Source organism: Aquarana catesbeiana, linkage group LG09 (genome assembly GCF_042186555.1).
Source record: "Aquarana catesbeiana isolate 2022-GZ linkage group LG09, ASM4218655v1, whole genome shotgun sequence".
In the NCBI taxonomy this organism is placed as follows: Eukaryota; Metazoa; Chordata; class Amphibia; order Anura; family Ranidae; genus Aquarana; species Aquarana catesbeiana.
In genome coordinates, this window is record NC_133332.1 from 142911250 (window position 1) to 142937416 (window position 26167).

Genomic DNA, 26167 nt, shown 5'->3' on the forward strand with positions numbered 1-26167 from the left:
TGGACAGAGGGTAGGTACGACCCCTGGGTAGAGCTGCTCCGGGAACAAGGTCAATGGCACAGTCAAAGGACCTGTGAGGAGGAAGCACTTTTTACAGAACACATCCCGGAAATCGCTATATGCAGCGGGAAGGGCAGAGGATACTGAGGTGGTAGCCATGGGAAGTCTCCCCTTAGGGGCAACCTTGAGTAGGCAGGAAGAAAAACAGGAGGGACCCCAAGCCAGGATCTGCCCAGAAGTCCAGTCAATGTGTGGAGAGTGGAGCTGCAACCAAGGAAGCCCCAATACGATAGGGGTTGAGACCTTAGGAAGGATAAGAAAGGATATCCACTCCTGGTGGAGTATCCCTACCGACATCTTAACAGGAGGGGTCTGGAAGCGGATAGGCCCCCCTGGAAGAACAGTGCCATTAATCGCCGAGACCACCAATGGAGTGGTGAGGGGTAAAAGGGTAAGGTTCATGGAAGATGCAGTTCTTCAGTCCATAAAGTTGCCAGTGGCTCCTGAATCCAGATAAGCCAAGGCTGAGTGGGAGGAAAAGTCAACATGAAGAAACACCAAAAGAAGGAGACGAGAAGATTACTTTTCTGGGTCCAATACTCCACCTTCCAGATGTATTACCCGAGCTTTTCCTGGATGAAATGAGCATGTGTCACGAAAATGACCTTTGCCCCCACAGCAGAGACACAGGCCCAGAGTTCTGTGCATAGCACGTTCCTCGGGGGATGGCCTGATCTGGCCCAGCTGCATGGATTCCTTAGTTGGCAGGAGATGCTCCAGAGGACAAAAAGAGGGGAGCTCGGGCTGACTAAGGACCGAGGAGTGCTGGCGTCGCTTTTCTAAGGTCCTTTCCTGAAAACGAATATCTATCTGGTTACACAGGTGGATAACTTAGTCCAGATCAGAAAGACCATGCAGAAAGGTTGCGACTAAGGCCTCATTGTTCCAGCTCAGCTCAGCCATCAGTATGCGGAAACAAAGAGCATACTGTCCCATAGAAGCAGACTCTTATAGGAAGACGTAAGAGGGCGCTGGCCGCTGAAGAGAAACGACCTGGTTCCTCAAAGATATTCCGGAAGAGTTTCAGAAAATTAGAGAGGCTGGAAACCACTGGGTCTTTCCTCTCCCACATAGGGGCAGCCCAAGCCTTGCTGGACAGGAGAGAAATAATATAGGCTACCTTTGCCCGATCAGACTTGAAGTTTTGGGGTTGGAGTTCGAAATGAATAGTACACTGGCTAAGGAACCCTCTGCAGGCCTTGGAATCCCCAAAGTAACGGGACGGAGCTGGTAAGTGCAAAGAGTTAGCGGCTGCGACTGTAAGCAGAGCTGATACGGCAGCCGATTGCGGTTGTGGAACCGGGGAGCCTAAGGAGGCTTGAAGTTGTTCAAAGCGGGAAGCCAGATCCTGAAGGAATCGCATCACCTGGGTCTGATTAGATTCCTGGGTCTCAAGTCTGTGGACTATGCCCTGCAGCTGATCATCGGCAGGTAGCAGCACATCAGACGGGTCCATGGCCGTGCAAACTGTCAGGTCACCTGTATCCAGGTGACAGATGCACCCCGTTGGGGTCAGGAGTGCACCGCTATGATAGTGGACCCTAAGGCTGACTGCTGCAGATGGAACTTGGGGTGGTTCAGGAAGGCAGGTCCCCTGGAGCACCAACACGGATCCCACAGTGAGTTAGAGCATAGATTCCCCAGGGCACGGAGTCTAAGAGCCAGTTGGTGTTCACCAGAGCCTCTAGTGGTGAGGATGGACTGGGCTGCAACTGGCTCCAAGTAGCGGCCCCCAGGGTCTCCCAGCTCACGCTCACGGTAGGCTACAGGAGGATGGAGAGGAAACAGCAGCCCAGGACAGCAAGGAATAGTAAGGAGGTAGCCAAATGTCGGGGCGACTAGCAGACAAGGATAACAGAGAACACGCCAAAAGTCAGGGTCACAGGCAAACAGGGATAGTCGAGAACGCGCCAAAGGTCAGGGTCACAAGCAGACAGGAATAGTCGGGAACATGCCAAGATCGGTAACAGAGACAGAGACAAAGACAAACTAGAGCACACGGCAAACAGGAAGCCAAACACACAATATTGCACGGCCAGGCAAGCTTGGAGAATACGGTGTTAAATAGTGGTTCCTGTTGAGGCTAGGGTGGAGTCACACAGAGGGAAGATTACTTGAGCATGCAGGTGTGAGAGTACAAACCTCAAGGCTGATACACAGACCAGGTAAGAGACAGACAGGTCATGAATGTATTACTGCAAGGTCATGACAGTTGGAAGGAAACTGTGGAGTCAAACAAGAATAAAAAAATTATTCATTTTGCACATAAACATAGAAAGCAGATTAAACACAAACATTTTTGGCCAACATCAGTATAACATTTATTTTAGGAACTATTTAAAGACAAAGGTATAAGGTCCACCTATCAGAACCCCCCCCTCTCATGGGCCATTTGTAAAATTTTATGGGGGGGGATGTTTTGGACAGGTAACCCTCTCCACTTCATTGAGAGATGAATGCCTAAATAATGTGTATTACTTTGGCCAGCCCCTCCTTACTTTACACTATTGGCAGCCCACTGGACAGGTAAGAAGTGTCATAATATAAAGATATAAATGCACACTGTACACATTTTAGCATATTTTTACATTCTGCTATTATCTATCAAGATAATAATAGGATACAAAAACTTAAAACAGTACCATTTAAAAGTATTCAGGCAGGACCTTGCACTACATGCTTTGGGGAATTCATCCATAAATACGGGACTTCCCTGTGGCATTCCCCGTGATGTCAGAAGGGGGCGGGGTTACGTAACGGGTGACCCTGCCCCCCCTCTGACATCACGGGGAATGCCACAGGGAAGTCCTGTCAAGTCCCCGTGCGTCAGAGGGGGGCGGGGTCACTGGGTGGCCCCGCCCCCCCATTATTTAAGAACTGTCAGAAGAGGAGAAGCGTCACACAGCGGGAGCCTTCCTCCATGCCATCATGGATGCGGAGCGGCCCGAAAAGAAGATGAAGACAAGAAGATGAAGAGAAGAAGATGAAGAGAGAAGCGTTACACAGCGGGAGCCTCCTTCCATGCCATCATGGATGCGGAGCGGCCCGAGGAGAAGAAGAAGAGAAGAAGACGCCAACACCGCGGAGGAAGATGCCGGATGAGAACACTGGAGGAAAAAGCAGTAGAACCAGAAGAACCAGAAGAAGAAGAAGATGGAGGAAGAAACCGAAAGAAGATAGAAGAAAGAAGAAAGACGAAAGAAGAAAGAAGAAGCATTTAAATAAAGGAATTGTCAAAAACTGTCTCTTGTCATTTTTAACATTTTTTACACTTTTTTAGTGAAATGGTAGGGGTAAAAGTACTGCCTTACCATTTCACACGGGGGAGGGCTGGGATCTGGGGGTCCCCTTGTTAAAGGGGGCTTCCAGATTCCGATAAGCCCCCCGCCCGCAGACCCCCACAACCACCGGCCAGGGTTGTGGGGATGAGGCCCTTGTCCTCATCAACATGGGGACAAGGTGTTTTGGGGGGCTACCCCAAAGCACCCTCCCAATGTTGAGGGCATGTGGCCTGGTACGGTTCAGGAGGGGGGCGCTCTCTCATCCCCCTCTTTTCCTGCTGCCTGCCAGGTTGCGTGCTCGGATAAGGGTCTGGTATGGATTTTTAGGGGGACTCCACGCCATTTTTTTTATTTTGGTGCGGGGTTCCCCTTAAAATCCATACCAGACCTTAGGGGTCTGGTATAGATTTTGAGGGGGATCCCATGCCATTTTTTTTTTTTTTTTACATTTTTGCAGGGGTTCCCCTTAATATCCATACCAGACCTGAAGGGCCTGGTATAGAATTCAGGGGGACCCCCACGTCATTTTTTTTTTAAATTTTGGTTCGGGGTGTCCCTGTGGGGAATTCTCATGCCATTTTTATCAATGAACTTCTATGTGTATTGTCGGACCGGCAATTCATTAATAGCCGCGAGTAGTTTTAAATGACTTTTTTCCTTTGAAATGTCATTTTGCTGTCAGACTGTTCTAAACAAGGGAAACATGCGCTCCTTTACAGGCATACTATAGACACCCCCCAGGTATGAAATTTAAAGGGATATTACACTTTTATTGTTTCACTTTAAGCATTATTAAAATCACTGCTCCTGAAAAAACATCAGTTTTTAAAACTTTTTTTTGCATTGATCCATGTCCCCTGGGGCAGGACCCAGGTCCCCAAATACTTTTTATGACAATAACTTGCATATAAGCCTTTAAAATTAGCACTTTTGATTATTCATGTTCGTGTCCCATAGACTTTAACGGTGTTCGCGTGTTCGAACAAATTTTTTGCCTGTTCGCATGTTCTGGTGTGAACCGAACAGGGGGGTGTTTGGCTCATCCCTAATCTGGACTAATCACACATTCAGTTTCTTCACCTGTGGACTTTACATTTATTTTTATTTTATTTTATTTTATTTATTTTTACCTTTTATTATCTCATTTGTGGATTCATTTAATTATGCTATTCAATATATGTTGTTTTATGTGTTTATTCTGTTTAGTGACCGTTTCTATCAGCACTGCACAATTTATTTGTCACTTTCTGTTTGCAATTGTCTTTTGTTGTGCTGGCTGCTGTTTATTACTTAAAAGTACATTGCAGTATTTTTCACGCTCTCTTTCAGACTGAAGCTTAGCCTGTTTTTGCTGGGGCAAAAGGATGCTCTTTTACTGAGTGATGTCCCTGATAAAGTTATCTAGCAATGTGCTAAAGAGGTGTGCCTATTACTGAATATGTGATAAGTGTTTCTTGTATTGATGCCCTGCAAACCAACATTTGAGCCAAAAGTGCATTGATTCTGAATATTAGGCATACATATATTAGCTAATCCATCCTTGCGGTAGTGTACAGCCAAAGCGATGCAAGGGAAGGGAAGAACTGAAGCATTCTGTACAGATCAAGGATCACCAGGAATAGCCTTGGACCAGACACCCAAGGTCTGACAGAGAGACATGGCCATTGTGTTCCTTGACAGGGGCAAAGAAGGAGGATAAGGCCTTAGAAAGGCATTTCTGCCTTTTTTGTAGAAAGTGTAGAAAGTTGTGATGTAGGGAATGCCTCAGCTGCAAGCCGAGTTGTGATGCAGGGAGGAAATCACTTGACATGAGTTGTGCCAAACCGGTTTCAGACTGTATTTAGATGAAACCCATTTTATCTTTATTTACATCTATTCTAAGATATTAGCCTATGCCTGGTGCCTTTAAGAGAAATACACCTATCTGTCCCTATGCACTTTAATGTATTGTGCCTGGGGAGTGTCCCTAGTATGCCTGTAAAGTAACACATCTTTCCCGTGTTTAGAACAGTACCACAGCAAAATGACATTTCTAAAGGAAAAAAAGTAATTGAAAACTGCTCAAGGCTGTAATGAATTGTCGGATCCCAGTAATATAGAGAAAAACCATTGAAAAAAAACAGCATGGGTTGTCCCCCGGTCCATTACCAGGCTCTTTGGGTATGGTATGAATATTAAGGGGAACCCCGCACCAAAATGTAAAAAAAAAATTGCTTGGGGGTCCCCCCAAAATCCATACTAGGCCCTTATCTTAGCATGAAAGCTGGCAGACTGCAGAAAAAGGGGGAGACGAGAGAGCGCCCCCCTCCTGGTCGCCCCCTCCTTAACCGTACTGGGCCACATGCCCTCAACATGGGGAGGGTGTTTTGGGGACCCCCTAAAACACCTTGTCCCCATGTTGATGGGGACAAGTGCCTCATCCCCACAACCCTTGTCCAATGGTTTTGGGGGTCTGTGAGAAGGGGGCTTATCAGAATTTGGAAGCCCCCTTTAACAAGGAGACCCCCAGATCCTGCCCCACCATGTGAATGAGTATCGGGTACATTGTGACCCCACCCCCTTTTGAGGTCATGTGACATCACGTAACATAAGAGGGGGCAGGGTCACCCATTTACATCACAGGGTGGCCCCGCCCTCAGCTATGTAACACCTGTCAATGCAGAAAGCCTGCAATCAGTGGGAGCCTCCCATGGAGGTGGAGTTTTTTTATGTTTTTTTTCTTGGCTCGTCGGACGCTGTGAAGGGAGATGAATGGGCATTGCGGGACAGTGTTTTTTTTAAATAAAGGACTTGCCCCAAACTGTCTCCTGTCATTTTTACCATTTTGACACTTTTTTGGTGAATGTGTAGGGGTGCAATGTACCCAATACCCATTCACATAGGGGGTGCTGAAATCTGGGGGTCCCCTTGTTAAAGGGTGCTTCCAGATTTCAATAAGCCCCCTGCCAGCAGACCCCCACAACCACAGGGCAAGGGTTGTGGGGATGAGGCCCTTGTCCCCATCAACATAGGGACAAGGTGTTCTGGGGGGTCCTCAAAACATCCTCCCCATGTTTAGGGCATGTGACCTGGTACTGTTCAGGAGGGGGGCGCTCTCTTGTCCCCCTTTTTCCTGTGGCCTGCCAGGTTGCATGCTCAGATAGGGGTCTGGTATGGATTTTGGGGGGACCCCTACTCCATTTTTTATTTTGGCTTGGGGTTCCCCTTAAAATCCATACCAGACCAGAAGGTCCTGGTATGGATTTTGGGGAGGTCCCCACACAATTTATTTTAAAATTTTGGTGCGGGGTTCCCCTTAACCACTTCAATACAGGGCTTTTATACACCCTTCCTTCCCAGACCAAATTTTAGCTTTCAGCGCTCTCACACTTTGAATGACAATTACTCAGTCATGCTACACTGTACCCAAACCAAATTTTTATCATTTTTTTCTCACAAACATAGCTTTCTTTTGGTGGTATTTAATCACTGCTTTTTTTTATTTTTTGCAATATAAGCGAAAAAAGAGAGAAATTTTTGAAAAAAAAAACACTTTTTTTTAGTTTCTATTGTAAAATTTTGTAAATAAGTAATTTTTCTTCATAAATTTGGGCCAAAATGTATATTGCTACATATCTTTAGTAAAAATAACCCAAATTAGTGTATATTATTTGGTCTCTGTGAAAGTTATAGAGTCTACAAGCTATGGTGCAAATCATTGAAAAATGATCACATCTGATCACACCTGATGTACTGAAGGCCTATCTCATTTCTTGAGGTCCTAACAAGCCAGGAAAGTACAAATACCCCCCAAATTACCCCTTTTTGGAAAGCAGACATTCCAAGGTATTTAGTAAGAGGCATGGTGAGTTTTTTGAAGTTGTAATTTTTTCCCACAATTCTTGGAAATTTTTTTTTTTTTTGCACAAAATTGTCATAATAACAAGTTATTTCTCTCACACAGCACATGCATACTTGCAGTGACACCCCAAAATACATTCTGCTACTCCTCCTGAGTATAGTGATACCACATGTGTGAGACTTTTACACAGCCTTGCCACATACAGAGGTCTAACATCCAACTAGCACCGTCAGGCATTTTAAGAGCATAAATTGCACATCTCATATGATGACAACCTATCACACTTTTGAAGGCCCTGGAGCACCAGGTCAATGGAAACACCCACAAAATGACCCCATTTTGGAAAGCTAACACCCCAACGTATAATCTATGAGGCATAATTAGTCTTTTGAATGGTTCATTTTTTTCCCAAAGTTTTTGGAAACTGTGGAAAAAAAATGAAAACGCATTTTTTTTTACACAAAGTTGTCCATTCATAAGATATTTCCAACACATAGCATGTACATAGCAAAAATGACACCCCAAAATACATTCTGCTACTCCTCCTGAGTATGGTGATACCAAATGTGTGAGACTTTTACACAGCCTGGCCGCATACAGAGGCCCAACATTGAAGTAGCAGCTTCAGGCATTCTAGGAGCATAAATTACACATCTCATTTCTCAACCACCTATTACAATTTTGAAGGCCCTGGAGCACCAGGACAATGGAAACGCCCACAAAATGACCCCATTTTGGAAAGCTAACACCTCAACGTATAATCTATGAGGCATAATTAGTCTTTTGAATGGTTCATTTTTTTCCCGAAGTTTTTTGAAACTGTGGAAAAAAAATGAAAACGCATTTTTTTTACACCGAGTTGTCCATTCATAAGATATTTGCAACACATAGCATGTACATAGCAAAAATTACACCCCAAAATACATTCTGCTACTCCTCCTGAGTGTGGCAATACCAAATGTGTGAGACTTTTACACAGCCTGGCCACATACAGAGGCCCAACATTGAAGTAGCAGCTTCAGGCATTCTAGGAGCATAAATTGCACATCTCATTTCTCAACCACCTATTACAATTTTGAAGGCCCTGGAGCACCAGGACAATGGAAACGCCCACAAAATGACCCCATTTTGGAAAGCTAACACCCCAACGTATAATCTATGAGGCATAATTAGTCTTTTGAATGGTTCATTTTTTTCCAGAAGTTTTTGGAAACTGTGGAAAAAAAATGAAAATGCATTTTTTTTACACAAAGTTGTCCATTCATAAGATATTTCCAACACATAGCATGTACATAGCAAAAATGACACCCCAAAATACATTCTGCTACTCCTCCTGAGTGTGGCGATACCAAATGTGTGAGACTTTTACACAGCCTGGCCACATACAGAGGCCCAACATTGAAGTAGCAGCTTCAGGCATTCTAGGAGCATAAATTACACATCTCATTTCTCAACCACCTATTACAATTTTGAAGGCCCTGGAGCACCAGGACAACAGAAACACCCACAAAATGACCCCATTTTGGAAAGCTAACACCCCAACATATAATCTATGAGGCATAATTAGTCTTTTGAATGGTTCATTTTTTTCCCGAAGTTCTTGGAAACTGTGGAAAAAAAATGAAAACGCATTTTTTTTTACACAAAGTTGTCCATTCATAAGATATTTCCAACACATAGCATGTACATAGCAAAAATGACACCCCAAAATAAATTCTGCTACTCCTCCTGAGTATGGTGATACCACATGTGGGAGACTTTTACATAGTCTGGCCACATACAGAGGCCCAACATCCAAGTAGCACTGTCAGTTGTTCTAGGAGCATACATTACACACAAATTCCTGCCAACCTATCACATTGTTGAAGGCCCTTCATATTTCTAACACATAGCATGTACTGTACATACCAATTACAAACCAAAATACATTCTGCTGAGTAAAGGTTAAAGAAAAGATTACCTGCAGTTTTAGTGCAGTGGTCCACAGAGAAGAGCAACGGTCCAGGCAGCAGGCAGGAACGTGGACAGCGACAGCAAAACAGGCAGCAGGCAGGAATAGTCAGTACAGGTAGAGATGTCAGCACAGCCAAAGCATTAGTCCAGATAGCAGGCAGGGATGTGGTCAGCAGCAGCAAAAGGATCAAAGGATCGTCCATGCAGCAGGTAGGAATACTGTCCATAGTTAGTACATGCAGCAGGCAGAGGTATGGTCAGCACAGCCAGAGTATTTGTCCAGGGAGCAGGCAGTACCATCAAGCTTAGGGCATCAGTCAGGAAAGAATGGGGACAGGGGTAGAGGCTTCTCCCACCCAAATCGCTTTGAAGCCTCCGGGCAACCAGACCCTGTTGTGGGAACACAGAAAACCAAAAACTGGTTTTCTGAACTCCGAACACTATTCTGGAGCCCCTCACATATGTGAGACCCCTGTGTAGCAGGGTGAAAGATCAATCCAAGGGGCAGGCAAAAACATGGTCAACAGGCCGAGGTCAGTGCAGGTAAAAGGCAAAAATAGATGGTAGGCAGAGGCATAGTCGATACAGTCCAGGGTCAGTTCATGTGAAAGGCAAAAATATGGCGGAGAAACAATGCAGACGGTAGGCAGAGGCATAGTCGAGAAACAGGCCAGGGTCGGTTCACATGGAAGGCAATGATATGGTTGGTTGAGGAAGGGAAATATTCAGGACAGGAATTAAAAATGGGGAAATGGCAGTATTAGAAATATGGACTAAAAATTTTCCAGAGTGTGATATCGCCTGAAGCATTCTCCGATGCAAAGGCCAGGTTGGGAGGGACAGTCAATACAATGGAAGCTGGTATCTTTCCTAATTCCTTTTTTGGTGCACACCTGACATTTTTTTTGGCGTCGTCTTCCGGATCCTGTTGGTGGAATATGGTCTGGGAAATGGCGCTCATGTAGTCTGCTGACAGAATCGGAGCGAATGCTTTCTGGGGGGGATACTTGCTGATAAATCAGGGCAGTGACAATGTCTTCAATAAACTTTATGAAGGTGGTGGGTGTTTCTGTTGATTTTTGGTAGATTATGAAAGAATTTAAAAGGGCCAAATGAAAAAAGTAAATTGCGACTTTTTTGTACCAGAATAAGGATTTTCTTGTTGAAAGATAGGGCTGCAACAACTGATCGTTTAAATCCACCCCCCCATGTATTTATTGTACTCAGTGATACAGGTAGGCTTGCGAACGGTACCGTGTCTTCTGTAAAGTTCCACCGAGGTGTCATCGTGGATGGTGGACATGACGTACACGTCTTTTCTATCCCTCCACTTCACATCCAACACTTCTTCGTTCCTCAAGCTTGTCGATTCCCCCCTTGGAATGTTTGTGGTGACAAGATACTGTGGGAAGCCCTTTAGCCCTTTCGGTTTTTTCTAGTTGTACCACAGGCCAAAGTTTGTTTGAGATATAGGTGGCGGAGAAGGGGCAAACTAGTATAATAATTGTCCATATAAATATGGTACCCCTTTTGGAGGAGTGGGAATGCCAACTCCCAAACAATTTTCCCACTTATTCCCATGTACGAGGGACACTCAGGGGGCTGGAGCTGGGAATCTTTGTCTTCTTACACGCGGAGTGCGTGCACATAACCGGTGGTGCTTTCACAAAGCTTGTTAAGCTTCAAGCCATACCTCGCCCTCTTACTGGGGATATATTGCTTGATTCCCAGCCGGCCTGTGAAATGCACCAGGGATTCATCCACAGATATGTTTTTTTCAGGGACATAAACTTCGGCAAACTTCTGGGAAAAAAAATGAATTAGGGGGCGAACTTTATATAGTTTGTCAAAGTTTGGGTGATTTCGGGGGGGGGCGCTGTGAGTTGTCATTGAAATGCAAGAAGCACATTATGATTTTGTATCGGGACCTGGACATGGCTGATGAAAAAACTGGCATATGGTGGATGGGTTTGGTCGACCAATACTTATGAATTTCATTTTTTTGTAAGCCCCATGTTGAGGGTTAGGCCTAAAAACAATTTTAGCTCCACTTCTGTTAGGGGTCTCCATTCAAAAGGGCGGGCATAGCTGGAGCTGGGGTTGGTTGCAATAAATTGTTGGGCAAAGAGATTAGTTTGGTCCACGATGCCTTGAATCAATTCGTTAGGGAAAAATAAATTTAAAAAATCCATTTGTGAAAATCCTGCAGTGTTGACCTGCACACCCGGCTGTGCTGTAAAAGGGGGGATCGTGGCTGACCCTGTGGTAGAAGGCAGCCACAATGGGTTTGCCAAGGGGTCTGGAAGATGGGTTTGGGCCCTACTTCTTTGGCGTCCACTTGTGCTGGGCCTTTCCTCCTGGGGTCTAGCAGCGCTTGTACTGGGCCCCTCCTCCTGGGGGCTGGTACTGCTGGTAGCTGCCTGGTGTTCAGACCATCGTCTTTTTGGACGGACTACTTCCTCCTCTGATTTGGATCCTGATGTGCTGCCTTCGGGGGGCTCATATTCCGAATCAGAACCAGAATCTGAACTGAGCGGTGAGAGCTCCCCGTTGCTCTCATCGGTCAGATTCAGTATTTGGTATGCCTCTTCTGGGGTGTACACCTTTCTGGACATAGTGACTGACTGGCTGTATGTTCTCTGGTGGCAAGTGGTGAGGTGGCAGGTACTCTGGTGGCAGGTGATGAGGTGGCGGGTACTCTGGTGGCAGGTGATGAGGTGGCGGGTACTCTGGTGGCAGGTACTCTGGTGGTGAGGTGGCGGGTACTCTGGTGGCAAGTACTCTGGTGGCAGGTGATGAGGTGGCGGGTACTCTGGTGGCAGGTGATGAGGTGGCGGGTACTCTGGTGGCAGGTGATGAGGTGGCGGGTACTCTGGTGGCAGGTGGTGAGGTGGTGGGTACTCCTGATGGACAGGTATTCTGAGATGACAGGTACTTTGAGATGACAGGTACTCTGAGATGACAGGTACTTTGAGATGACAGGTACTCTGAGGTGACAGGTACTCTGAGATGACAGGTACTCTGAGATGACAGGTACTCTGAGGTGACAGGTACTCTGAGGTGACAGGTACTTTGAGGTGACAGGTACTCTGAGGTGACAGGTACTCTGAGGTGACAGGTACTCTTTTTATTTAGGAGGGGCGATCTGGGCACAGTAGTACATATGTGGTAACTCACTGTTAGATGATCTCTTCTCCTCACACTGGATCGGTGTGTGAGGAGAAGAGCCCAGCAACAGCAGTTACTCACAGTGCTGTTTACATTAGTGACCGGCTGTGATTGGACACAGCAGGTCATGTGATGAAGAGCCATGTCATTGGCTACAGTGATCGGGGCTGAGCTGTATCCAGGGGAAAAGCCTCAGCCCCAATCACCGCCCTGATCACCGCTCTGCATCCGCCGGAACCGGTACAATACACGTCGCTTCCCAATGCCGCTCTGCATTGACATCCGCCGTTACCGACGCTCCGCTGCCCACCGCCGCCGCTTCAATACCCCCATCGGGGAACGGCTGTGTCCTGGGGGACACAACAGTACCCAATCGCCACTCTGCGGGCCCCATGGGGCCCGCAGTAGCGGCGGAAAGCCGAGGCCGTCATATGACGTCCACCCAGGATGGGAGATCCCATCTGTGGACGTCATTTGACTATGGCCGGGTATTGAAGTGGTTAATATCCATATCAGAACCAAAGGGCCTGGTAATGAACTGAGGGGGGAACCCATGCCATTGTTTTCAATGATTTTTATCTATATTAACGGGATCTGGCAATACATTATAGCTGCGAGCAGTTTTAAATGACATTTTTTCCTTTACAAATGTCATTTTGCTACTCTCAATCCTAAAACTATGTACGGCTGCCGTGTAAGCAGCCTTACATAGTGTGGGGTGTGGACTCAGCCCCCTGGGCCATGATTGGCCAAAGGCACCTTGCCTTTGGCCAATCATGGCTCTCACAACAGAGTGCACTGTGATTGGCCAAAGCATTCAGGTCAGGTGCATGCTCTGGCCAATCAGCAGTTGTCAATACACTGCGATCTCGCAGTGCATTGACGGTCTCGCCGTTCATTATGGTACGTTCCACAGGCACTAAAATTTCCCGCAAATGTCCCATAATGTTCGGTATTTGGCAAACGGGCGAACACCAGATGTTCAAGTCGAACTAACATTTGACTTGAAGATCGATTGGGCTCATCCCTAAAAATGAGCAGAAAAAAACGGACACAGTGAAGATTTTCTTTGTCTAGCAGCATTCATAGTATGTTGCAGTAAAAAATGGGGAAAATAACAGCGCCATTAATAAAATAAAATTTAGGGATTTGAATTTGTAAAAACATAGAGATAAGAATAAATATGGTGAAACATAACAATAATAGAGGCATGCCTAAATAGTGACAGGCCTACAGGAAACTAAATTATTGTAAAATAATCCTCTAAACAGCTGGGACAAAATGTATGCTGTAAATAAGCAAAAAATTTCTATCCTGACTATACATGGACCCCAAATGAGCAATTGTATACAATACATGGATTCAACATACACATTGTTACAATATCCTGGCAGCAAATAGACAATATTTAAAAATAAGTGTGCAGAGAGCGGTCAATAGTGACAACATGGAAAAAATAAGTGAGTGATTATAATATGTGCCTAATCTTAATGACCATATTACATGGAATAAAATGACATCTGCAATAAAAGTGCTGTGTGAGGTATCTGATACCTGCCAGAAAAAAATACTCAAGGGTATAAATTGTTTAAAAAATATAAAGTGCAACAGAATATATACCAATGTGACAAAAACTTTCTAAAAAAAATGTTAGAAATAAAAGAGGTAAAGTCCATATTATGAGTTGATGGTGACTTAAATCTTGATGACAGAAAAAAAAAATCCTTCACCGTTAACATAAAACACCCTCAGAAGTGCTCAGATATGAAAACTGCTCACCAGATGAATATGACCTCTTTAATTAAAAAGACGGTCTAATGAGCTAGGGAAATCCTAATAGGAACCCTTTGTTAATGGATGAAATCTCCGTGTTGTGTCCTCCTTTCCTCCAAATGATCTCATAAAGAAAACAAAAGGACAGTCCATAGCAAAATATCGTTTAATATATAAAATTTATACAAACAAACAACAGGGTGCCTGCTTACATTCGTATGTGCCTTAGCCTGGCACTAAGCATAGCTTGCATGAATTGCGATATGCGGGCTGCTCACTGCTGGGCTCACGTCCAAACTGGCGTGCGTTCCACTAATCCACGACTAGACGCATATCAGTGCTGCCTATCAGAGCTTGTCTGTGCGTTCTATCAGTGCCCATCAGTGTAGCCTCATCAGTGCCACCTCATCAGTGCAAGCTCAGTGCCCATTAGTGCAGCCTTATCAATGCACATCAGTGCAGCTTAATCAGTGCCACCTCATCAGTGCCCATCAGTGCAGCCTCAGTGCCCATCATTGCAGCCTATCAGTGCCCATCAGTGCAGCATCATCAGCGCACATCAGTGAATAAGAAAAATTACTTGTTTGCAAAATTGTATAATCGAAACAAAGAGAAAGGGATTTTTTTTCTTCAGCATTTATGGTCTTTTTTCATTTGTATAGCAAAAAATAAAAAACACAGTGGTGATTAAATACCACCAAAGGAAAGCGCTATTTATCTAAAAAAAGATGCAAATTTTGTTTGTTTATAGTGTTGCTTGACTGTGCAATTGTCATTTAAAGTGTGACAGCGCTGAAAGCTGAAAATTGCCCTGGGCAGGCAGGGCGTGAAAGTGTATTGAAGTGGTTAAACACCTTCAACATAGTTATTACCCAGGACACACTGCACCCCCATGTATGCTACTGGGTTGCTCTCTCAGGGGAGACAGAGGAGGTACTGCTAGTTATTTAGAGCCTGTTCTTGCATTTTCAATAATTAAATAGTTAACTAACAATTGTACCTAGAGAACCACTTTATGCAGGCATACTCTTAAAGGGAAGTGGTTTATTTACCATTAATAGACATATTGATTAGTGCATTTTAAAACCATGTGTTGTCAAGTTTAATTTTTATTTAAGAAATCTCATTAGTTTTGAGGCACAGTTTTTTTAATCATTACATGAGCGTTAGGAACTTGAAAAAAATCTATTCTTTAAAGCTTACCTAATTAAATGTAAGTATCAAAAAAGCAAGATTTTCATGTACGTTGTATCATCATCTCAGGTTAGAGGCACGTAGTTCCTTAATTTTACATCTTGATTAATCTGTCATCAGCTCAAGCCATCACAAACACTGCAGTCTAGCTCATTACATGTTGACTAGAATTTATTTAATTTGCAAGTTTAAAAGGCAAGAACCAATTTAAACTTAACTTTTATAGGTATATGAGGAAATGTAATGGCATCATTAGCAAAATGTGACAAAATTGGTAAATAAAACATGACTAAAAAAATATTGCACAACATAAATGTTTAAAATACCTCATAATCAAAATGGATTAACTGTTATTAGGTAAAAATAGGGTAAATGACTAGAAAGTTTAAATGTGCAGCAATATTGAAGGTCATGCATAAAATATTTTGTAACAGCCTCACAATCATGTATATTACAGGATAACAAATAAAGAATTCAGAAAAAGGCAGGTAGCTACTATTTCTAAATTTCCAAAGCGAAGAAAAATAAGTGCAGCAACTCCTGACATGAAAGTTGAACTGGAAAATTTTGATAAACCTAAATAAATGGTGTTATTTTATTACTGCTAATTACTAAATATACTGTATTTTTAAATTATGCTAAAGTACTTGTATTTATTTAAACAATCTTTGTGTGTTATGGATGAGTAAATATGTCTGTAATTTCATGAAGGGTTTGTACATTTCTTGATATTAAATGTTTGTTATTTTCAAGGCTAATAGGCAAGCTATTATCAAAAAAGGGCAAAGCGAGGTGGACACTGCTATGATGGACATTTAGCAAAGATTTTTTTCATTTCATACAGTGGCAAGAGTATCCTTTTAATGCAACTTCAAGGTTGAAAAAAAGTCATTCTTTAAATTGTATGTTTGGGAGATGCCTATTATCCCAAAGTGATGTTATGGAACAGCATGATTTTCAAGATTAGTGTCAGAGATACCATATTCTGACATTACATATTTTGGATGTGCAATTGATCATTTAACTTTTACATTTACATTGCCTTAAATACAGCAACAGGACCTCAATATGATTCATTTCAATTTAAAAAGAAAAAAAAGCCAGCTATTGTAACACAAGACAAAAAAAGGCACAGGAAGCTTGGCATTGCCATGAGGGAAATTTAACAAATAATTTTCCTTTTTAATTCTGAACACTGGCAAATTTGCCAGTGGCACAATAGTTTAATAGAATAGTTTAATAAAATGTCAAAAGAGAGAGCACAAAATCACAACCTCACATTCCCTAAATCACCTCCCATCCTCATATCCACAGTTTTCTTCCAAAATATTTAAGAATATACTGTGCAAGCTCGGCACAGTGGTCCAACCTGGGCAAAGAGTAGTCCACAAGATACTCCCTTCTGTGAGTGTCAGTCCAAGAACTGATGTAGTCTGCAATCATGTGACCTGGACCTGGTTGCTGTGGGTTACAAAATTACACAGCTGAAGGTAACGGGGTTTGGCGAACGTTATCAAAGTTTGGTTCCAGAATCTGAAACTCATTCAGAGCAAATGTTATTTTTCAGTAATGGCCATTTTCTAAGATAAATGTCAAGGGATTTCAAAATAAAGAGCAAGGGGGGTCAGGAACCGTTCTGGGGAACATGAACCAAGAAACAATTAAAAATATATATCACTCAGAGGGGAGTGGCCATTTTAGAATGGCTCAAAGGGCAAGATAGAAAATATGCAGTTCCTTTAAATAACATGCTTGGGGGGGGTTCCTTAAAGCTGTACATGGATCTACCTAATGACTCTTGACAACCCAATATGGCATCTCATAAATGTCATGTCTAATCCTTTAGTTGAAATCTACATAACGAATTGGCTTACATACAGCAGCAGCAACAAAATGTGATAGAATTTCACACAAAATTAAATTTGTAGTAGTTTTTAAAAAACAACAGTTTTTATGTGTACGGTGCCTTGAAAAAGTATTCACACCCCTTGAAATGTTCCACATTTTGTCATGTTACAACCAAAAACCTAAATGCATTGCATTGAGATTTTATGTGATAGACCAACACAAAGTGGCACATAATTGTGAAGTGGAAGGAAAATACTAAATGGGTTTCAAAATTATTTACAAATAAATATCTGAAAAGTGTGCCATGCATTTTTATTCAGCCCCCTTTACTCTGATACCCCTAACTAAAATCTGGTGGAACCAATTGCCTTCAGAAGTCACCTAATTAGTAAATAGAGCCCACCTGTGTGTAATTTAATCTCAGTATAAATACAGCTATTCTGTGAATCCTTCAGAGGTTTGTTATAGAACCTTAGTGAACAAAAAGCATCATAAGGACCAAGGAACTGTTGGGGCTGGGCTCAGCCCTTCCTTCTTTGAGCTGGCCGCTCAGCTGTCAGCTAATTGCCAGCTCCTTTCTCTCCACAGTGACTCAGCTGTTGATGATCTGCTCGTCAGTCCTGCCTACTTAAAGCCGTCCAGCTCACTTCATCTCTGCCTTCGCCTTTGGTCACATCTCAGAGACTTTCTCCTGCATTCCTGTTGAAGACTTGCTCGGCTGATGTCCCTTCTGGCTCCTGATCCTGCTTGCTTGATCTCTGGCTCTCTGATATTGGCATTGGCTGACTACCTGATCTGGTTACTGAACTCTGGTTATGTATTGACTACGCTTATTCTGTTTACCTTTTCATTATTTTTAAACAAGTGTGATTAACTGTACTTCTGTCTTATTCTGATTCATGGTTTCTGACAGGAACAAACTAGACACGTCAGGGGTAAAGTTGTGTAGCAGTTTAAAGCAGGGTTAAGTTATAAAAAAAATATCCCAAGCTTTGAACATCTCACAGAGTACTGTTCAATTCATCATCTGAAAATGGAAGGAGTATGGCACAACTGCAAACCTACCAAGACATGGCTGTCCACCTAAACTGACAGGCCAGGCAAGGAGAGCATTAATTAGAGAAGCAGCCAAGAGGCCCATGGTAACTCTGTAGGAGCTGCAGAGATCCACAGCTCAGGTGGGAGAATCTGTTCACAGGACAACTATTAGTTGTGCACTCCACAAATCTGACCTTTATGGAGGAGTGGCAAGAAGAAAGCCATTGTTGAAAGAAAGCCATAAGAAGTGCTATTTGCAGTTTGCTCGAAGCTATGTGGGGAGCACAGCAAACATGTAGAAGAAGGTGCTTTTTGGTCTAAAAGCAAAACAATATGTGTGGTAGAAAACTAACACTGCACATCACTCTTAACACACCATCCTCATCGTGAAACATATTGGTGGCAGCATCACGTTGTGGGGATGCTTATCTTAAGGTTGCAACATGACAAAATGTGGAAAATGTCAAGGGGTATGAATACTTTTTCAAGGCACTGTAGCAATAATAGCAAGCAAGCTTTGTACACAATACAGTGTGTTACTCAATAAATATTGACCCTTTTTGGCAATTATATATAATTATAATTATAATCATATAAAACTGAATAAAAAAAATATGTAACCGATGAAAAAAGGGGAAAAATTGTACCACTTTTAGAAAGAAAGTACCAAAATAAACTAAAAACATTATTACATTGTAAACAAAGTGACTTGTGCTCTCAAACAAATTGTCCAGTGCTAGCAGGGTTAATACTGCTTTTTATCCTCTTGAGTGATGCTTTTGCTGGTGATCTTGTCCATGCTCTTAATATAATTGCACTCACCAAATGCCTTTCTACCCCAAAGGGGTATTGCGCAGCCACAGTATATGACACTGTGTAGCACTCTGGAGATATCCGAATGGTCTGTGGTTTGCTGCAATGACACAAACACATGACCTTCAGTGTGATAGGCTGTGTAGGAACTGCTATTCCATAAAATCATGCTATATTTCAGAGAGAAAAGTAAACAAAAAATAAAAAAAATAGAGTCTGATATTTTAAACACTGTAGCCTTAAATATTGTAGCTTGCCTATTAAGCAAACTTTTTTTTTACTTGGTCACTATGTCATTGGAGGAGATGAGGCATATATTATTTGAATTAAAAAAAAGTCAGTTTCTTATTTCACAGCCAGGAGCCAGAAATATTGTACAGACATGCAGAACACTAAGTGTTTTTATTAGGCTATAATGAAAGATTGTAAAGACATCCATAGGTATGGTTCCCCTAAAATATAAATAAAATGTGCTTTTTCAGAACCACAAGCCAGAAAAACTGAACTGATTAACAGCACAGTATGTATTCATGCACTTCTTATTTGCTAAGATTCTGTGTAACTGTACTGTAACTGTACTGTATGTATTTATGTAAAGCGATCCATCAGAACTAATCTGGAATACACAATTGTTAAAAAATATTGCAGACTGCTTCCCTATTTCAGAGGGAGAGAGCTGGCAGATGACATGTATAAAATAATGTATACATAAATAGAAAAAGATAGGTACTAACTAGAGAAAAAAACTCCAGCAATCTAGAAATGTGGACTATAGCGGCACAGCTATACCAGACCAAAATAAACTAGAATAAAATATACCGTATATACTCGAGTATAAGCTGAGTTTTTCAGCACTTTTTTTGTGCTGAAAATGCCCCCCTTGGCTTATACTTGAGTCCTCCTCTGCAGCCTAATTCCCCGGTGCTGTGATACATTCAGTCTAATCGGCGGCCATGCAGTGTAACCAAGCGCCGTCGGTGTTCAGCCTATCATGGACGGTGTTCTAACGAGAAAGGTCCCCCCATCGGATAGTGTCCGCCCTGTACTGCGCAGGCACAGCAAGGAGGACATAGGAGACGGCGAAAGTCTCTGAACATGAACACCTGTTCATGAGCCCTACACGGCGCCTGCGCACTGAATACTACATTCTGTCACACGCTCACGCACACTCCCGGTATACCTCATGATCAGCTGTTCTTCTTCAGAGACTTTCGGCGTCTCCTTTGTCCTCCGTACTGCGCAACTGCTGCGCCTGCGCAGTACAGGGCAGATACTATCCAATGGGGGGACCTTTCTCGTCAGAACACCGTCCGTGATAGGCTGCACACTGACTCACTGCTGGGAAACCGAGTCAGTGTTCAGTCATGGAGAAGGACATGGAGGATGACGTGGAGGAGGCGGCGCTTATTTACACTGCATGGCCGCTGATTAGACTGAATGTATCACAGCGCCGGGGATAAGACTGCAGATGGGCACAGTGCCAGGAGATAATGCCGGCACAATGCTGATCAAGGTACATGAGGCATGAGGCTTGAGACATGAGGCATGCAGATGGACACAGTGAGGCTGCAGATGTGCATTGTTGACCCTCTTTTCCACTTACAGTAGCTGCAGCATTCTCACCCTCGGCTTATACTCGAGTCAAAAAATGTTCCCATATTTTTTGTGGTAAAAGTAGGTGCCTCGGCTTATATTTGTGTCGACTTATACTCGAGTATATACAGTAATCTTTATTATACAATAATAACAAGGATAAAAACGTCAGTGTTGTACCCTATACATATTGGGAGAATGATACCCTCATAATATAGATATCAGTAGCTCTAAATATGGAATAAAAACAACATATTAAAGACTAAGATGATATCAGTCCTGTATAGATGAGGTGAGCTTTTCCTATTGCCTGTAAAGTCAACCTGTTTTGCCACATATTTGGCTTTTTCAGGACCCAGACAAACACAGAGGGTAAACTATATAGAACAACACATATAATAATACATAATATCACAACACAATATGCAATGGTACACCATAATATAAGTATGAATTTACATGGCACAGGGGCACAATGGGCCCAAAAATTCCACGCACACCAACAAATGAGGGTGGCCATGGCCAAGATCTAAATATGCAGAGTAAATGGTATAAAACCATTAGAAACTAAATAATGCTTTATCGCATAATGCTAGAACTGTAAGGTCCAATATATCAACTTACTTAAATGGGATGAGCCATAAAGATATGGCAGAGAGGGCATGATGAGATCCCTGCTCAGAGATAGCTCTGTTATATGCAAACAATAGGGGTGGTGGTCTTGTCCAGGATATATGGTATACTGTACTACAAATGGAAAAAAAAGTATATATACAGTATATATGCACTAATGAAATGCCTGATATGTAACCCCCAGTAATAAAATACAGGATATAGCCCCATACTCACAAAAGGGTACGTCATCAAAACATATATGGGATCCCAGATGTGGTAATCTAGAATGAATGCACTACACTTGGCAGTAATCCCAGAAGTAGAGCTATAATTGTTCTTTCGGGTCTAAGTAAGCAGGACCACCCTCTATGAAAGAGAAATACAAAGGCTAAGCCAGGCAATAAAAAAAACTGCACATGGAGAGAATGTCCAGAGTTTGCCTAATACAAATAGTGATGCCCAAGAGAGATAGTTACAGGACACTCACAACGCCAAATAAGGACTGTTATGATCTGGCCGCCATCAGCAAATCAAACACCACATATGCCAGGGACAGGACCCAATATCTTGAGGGTATCATTCTCCAAATTCCACATTTCCAGGTTGCTGGAGATTATTTCTCCAGTTAGTACCTATCTTTTTCTATACATATTTGGATGAGGCCCAAACGTCTCTCTTTTTGTGCTACAATGTATATATAAAATAATGTAAAAGAAAATTTAGAGCTATTTTTTAAGTTTTAAGACTAAAAAATGGAACAGTTTTGAAGGACACTGCTGTGGACACTGGCTACAGGGACCTTTTCTGCCCACATTCACCCTGTTATTTGTTATTGCTATATGCTTCTTTTTGTTACATTTTTGAGAGACTGTTTTCTTGGATTTGCCCAAAGACTATTCTTAGTTTGTTTAATTCTGAACAATACATGTTCGCTGAAAGAGCTGGCCACATTGGCCTCTGGAGCCGGGGTGCTTTAAGTGCTGTGTTAATTAACATGTTAATTATATAGTTGTCAGCTAAGTTGTTGCTGGGGAGGGGGTAGCCATGAGTCAGCCCTACCTTGCCCTACCTTGTTATCTAACCCCTTGTATTAAAAGTGTATAAAAAGCCTGTATACTGTCCAATAAATCATTCATGATTCATACAAGCTATTACCAGCTAGCCTTGTATTCAATGCAGCTATAATATTTGATCTTTCTGATAGTCAGATTGGAGGAAGCTTTAGTACTGAAGCACTCAGCGAGTGTGGGATAGGATCCATCACAGACACCATTTTAAGTCCTTTATTGAAAAAGGCAGAACTTTTTGGAAGGAGAGATTAAAATCAGATTACACCTTGAATTCTATTTTATTCTCTTTTGATGGATAAGATGTGAGCACAGTACAGTTACTAAACCTGTATGCACATACTGCAATTTATAAGTGACTGAACAGGATCCTATTTAGTCAGGCTGCAATTGCTGAGCTGGCATGTAGTTTTCATTAAAAAAAGAAGAAACGCAAATAGCCTATTTGGACAGCCTGCAATTTCTAACAGACTGAGCACTTAGCTGTAGTAAAAAAAAAAGTGCTTTTTTGGACACATTTTTAATGACACCAACAGATACATGCTGCTTTTACAGCGTCTGACTCAATTAAAAGTGTAAATAAATGAAAGACCATAACAAAATAAACACATAAAATAAAGCCCAAACACAAGAGAATGGCAAAAAATAGTAACCCGAAACCCCAACCGAACACACTATAGACAAAATAAAATCACTGCAAACTATCATTCATGACCTGGATCACCTGCTGGTGGCATTGTAGTTGCCTGGGCAGAGGGTTGTAATTCCAGTCACTGCTGGAAAGGTATTTAGGTCCTCCTAAACTAGTGCCTCTCGCTCCAGTGTTTTGCTGCTGCCAGATTGTGTTTGCTATTGATCCTAATCTTGCTCCTGCCCTGTACCCTGTACCCTGCTGCCTTGTATCTGCTCTCCCCTGGTCCGAATCCTAGTTTTGGTTCCCCCATTTCCATCTGCTCCACACACATTCAGTCTTTCCCTGCTTTTCTGTAAACCATATTTTGTATGTATTGTATATATTGTATTATGGTTGGCTTGTAAGGTATTTTGTCTTTGGGTTATGGTTCACTTGTATTTTCATGTTTTCTGTGTTTTCTGTTTGCTGGTGTTTGAATGGATTTTGCTTCACTGTAAATGAATCTGACTTAAAGAATATACAGTCTGGACCCAGTTTTCTAATGCCCCGTACACACGGTCGGACTTTGTTCGGACATTCCGACAACAAAATCCTAGGATTTTTTCCGACGGATGTTGGCTCAAACTTGTCTTGCATACACACGGTCACACAAAGTTGTCGGAAAATCCGATCGTTCAGAACGCGGTGACATAAAACACGTACGTCGGGACTATAAACAGGGCAGTAGCCAATAGCTTTCATCTCTTTATTTATTCTGAGCATGCGTGGCACTTTGTCCGTCAGATTGTGTACACACGATCGGAATTTCCGACAACGGATTTTGTTGTCGGAAAATTTTATATCCTGCTCTCAAACTTTGTGTGTCGGAAAATCCGATGGAAAATGTGTGATGGAGCCTACACACGGTCGGAATTTCCGACAAGGTCCTATCACACATTTTCCGTCGGAAAATCCGACCGTGTGTACGGGGCATAAGTGTATCCATGCATATCTGGCCATCCCCGCTTTTTATTTCTGACAATCAGTAAAAAATATACAGCACTGAATGTAGCACTGCTTATAGCACCAAGAACTGCATAAATCTGAAAGCAGTAGTAGCACACTACACTAAAAAACTGTTTCTCCTTGCAATACTGTCAGCTCTCCCTCACTAAACTCCCAACACACTGACAAAACACTACTAGGAAAGTAGCCTTTTATACCGTTTGGGCTGCAACTTAGATTAAAACCATCATCAACCAAAGATTTTAACCAACAATGGCATTGGCAATGCATTATGGGGCATTTGGTAGAGCAATTCTTGTCAAATGTCCCAAATGTTTGGAATTCAGACAATTGTCCAGCCAGTGAATATTCAGTCCAAACTTATATTAGGACAAAGCACTCATTACTACTTGCCACCACTGTTGCTCTTCCTTTCAGGTAATCCTCCTTCTTAGGTCTGGAGGCATGTTGTCATCAAAGAGGATCCTGCCACCATCAAGACATGTGCAAAATAGGCTCTTACACAGCACCACCTCAATGTGCCCCATTTTGGCTTTCCTCAAGCATGGTAGAAGGAGAGCTGCCATTTTAAGCTTGTATCGGGGATCCAATAGATTGATCACACAGTAGTGGTCCCTCTCTTTTATGACCCAAATCCTGAGGTTCTTGCACAGGCATATGAGCCTAAAAGATCATATTTGCCACAAGAGGACCCCAAAGCCTTTGTCTTGCTGAGAAAAACACTGTTCTTAAGGCCCCTTTCACACTGGGGCAGTTTGCAGGCACTATTGTGCTAAAAATAGCGCCTGCAAACCGACCCGAAACAGCCGCTGCTGTGTCTCCAGTGTGAAAGCCCCGAGGGCTTTCACACTGGAGAGGTGCGCTGGCAGGATGGGAAAAAAAGTCCTGCTAGCAGCATCTTTGGAGCGGTGAAGGGGCAGTGTATACACCGCTCCTTCACCGCTCCTGCCCATTGAAATCAATGGGACAGCGTGGCTATACCGCCAGCAAAGGGCCTCTGCAGAGGCACTTTACGGTGGTTTTTAACCCTTTCTCCACCGCCGATGCCGCTCCCGCCCCAGTGTGAAAGGGGCCTAACAATCTTAGGCCACTCAAGTAAAACTCCCAGGGATTGGGAGGGGTGAAATGTCCCCCTTAAAGCCTGTTCCATTTTTTCCTCTTCACTTTAGGACTCCAACCATGCCCTTTGTATTCCTCCTCTGTCTCCTACTGCCTCTGCCTCACATGGATAAAGACAGTAGGCAAACTATCCTGCTGGTCCTGAGTCAACAGTCAATCCCCCTTTTCTCCCTGCTGCTGTGCCTCCAGTGCTGTATCACAATCCTCACAATCTTGAGACCCTGATAAGACACTAGCCTGCCTATATACTTCAATTACTCCCCTTGTTATTTTACAATTACTGTGATACACATTTAAGCATGTGCTTAAAAACCTTAACCCACCAAATAGAGACAGAACAGTTATTTTAAAAGAATGCTAAGTGTATCTTTTTTGTATCTGTTCCCTACTGTATTCATTTGCAACCACTGACTAGTATAATAATATGAATTTCCAACAGTGTTGCTAATCACCCATAAATGTATCAACAGTTCGTAAAAAAATCTCTTGTCTGTAAATGTCCATGGGACTGTATAAACTGTTCATAAATCTAGGGATGTTGGCTGCACCTGTCACCTCCACACAAATGGGAGATGCTGTATCTTCTCTGCATCCTCCCACCCCTCTCTCCCTGTGTGCCCTCACACTCCCTGCAGTGCCTGTGCTGTGTCTGTTAAGGGGGGGATGTGTGAGTGGGAAACTTCAAACCAAGTAGCAGGCAGATATAATGTGTGTCAAAGAAAGAAAACTGTGCTATATGAGACCATATACATGTTAATAATACACTGCAAATGATGGAATATCTCTATCAATTAAGGGACATATGTGCTCCCTAGCGATAGGAAAATTCTAATAGCTGTAAAAAGTCAATTTACATCACAGTATTATATTGGAAATGTGTTGTACAATATTTCACACGATGGAGTCATAAAAAAGTCAATGAAGATATTAATGTTCACACAGATTGTCTAAACTGAAATTGTTGCTGGTCACTGAATATTGACATTAAAGGGATGTCTATCCTTCATAGATATTAGTGACTTCAAACTGAAAAACACCATAGGAAAAAGTAATTTGGGATAGGAAAGTCCTTCCACCTGGAAAATAACTGCCTCTTACCAGCTGCTCCGATCTCTTTTTTAAGGAGATCAGCTCTGCTTTTGGCTTATATCCCCGCCACAGTCTC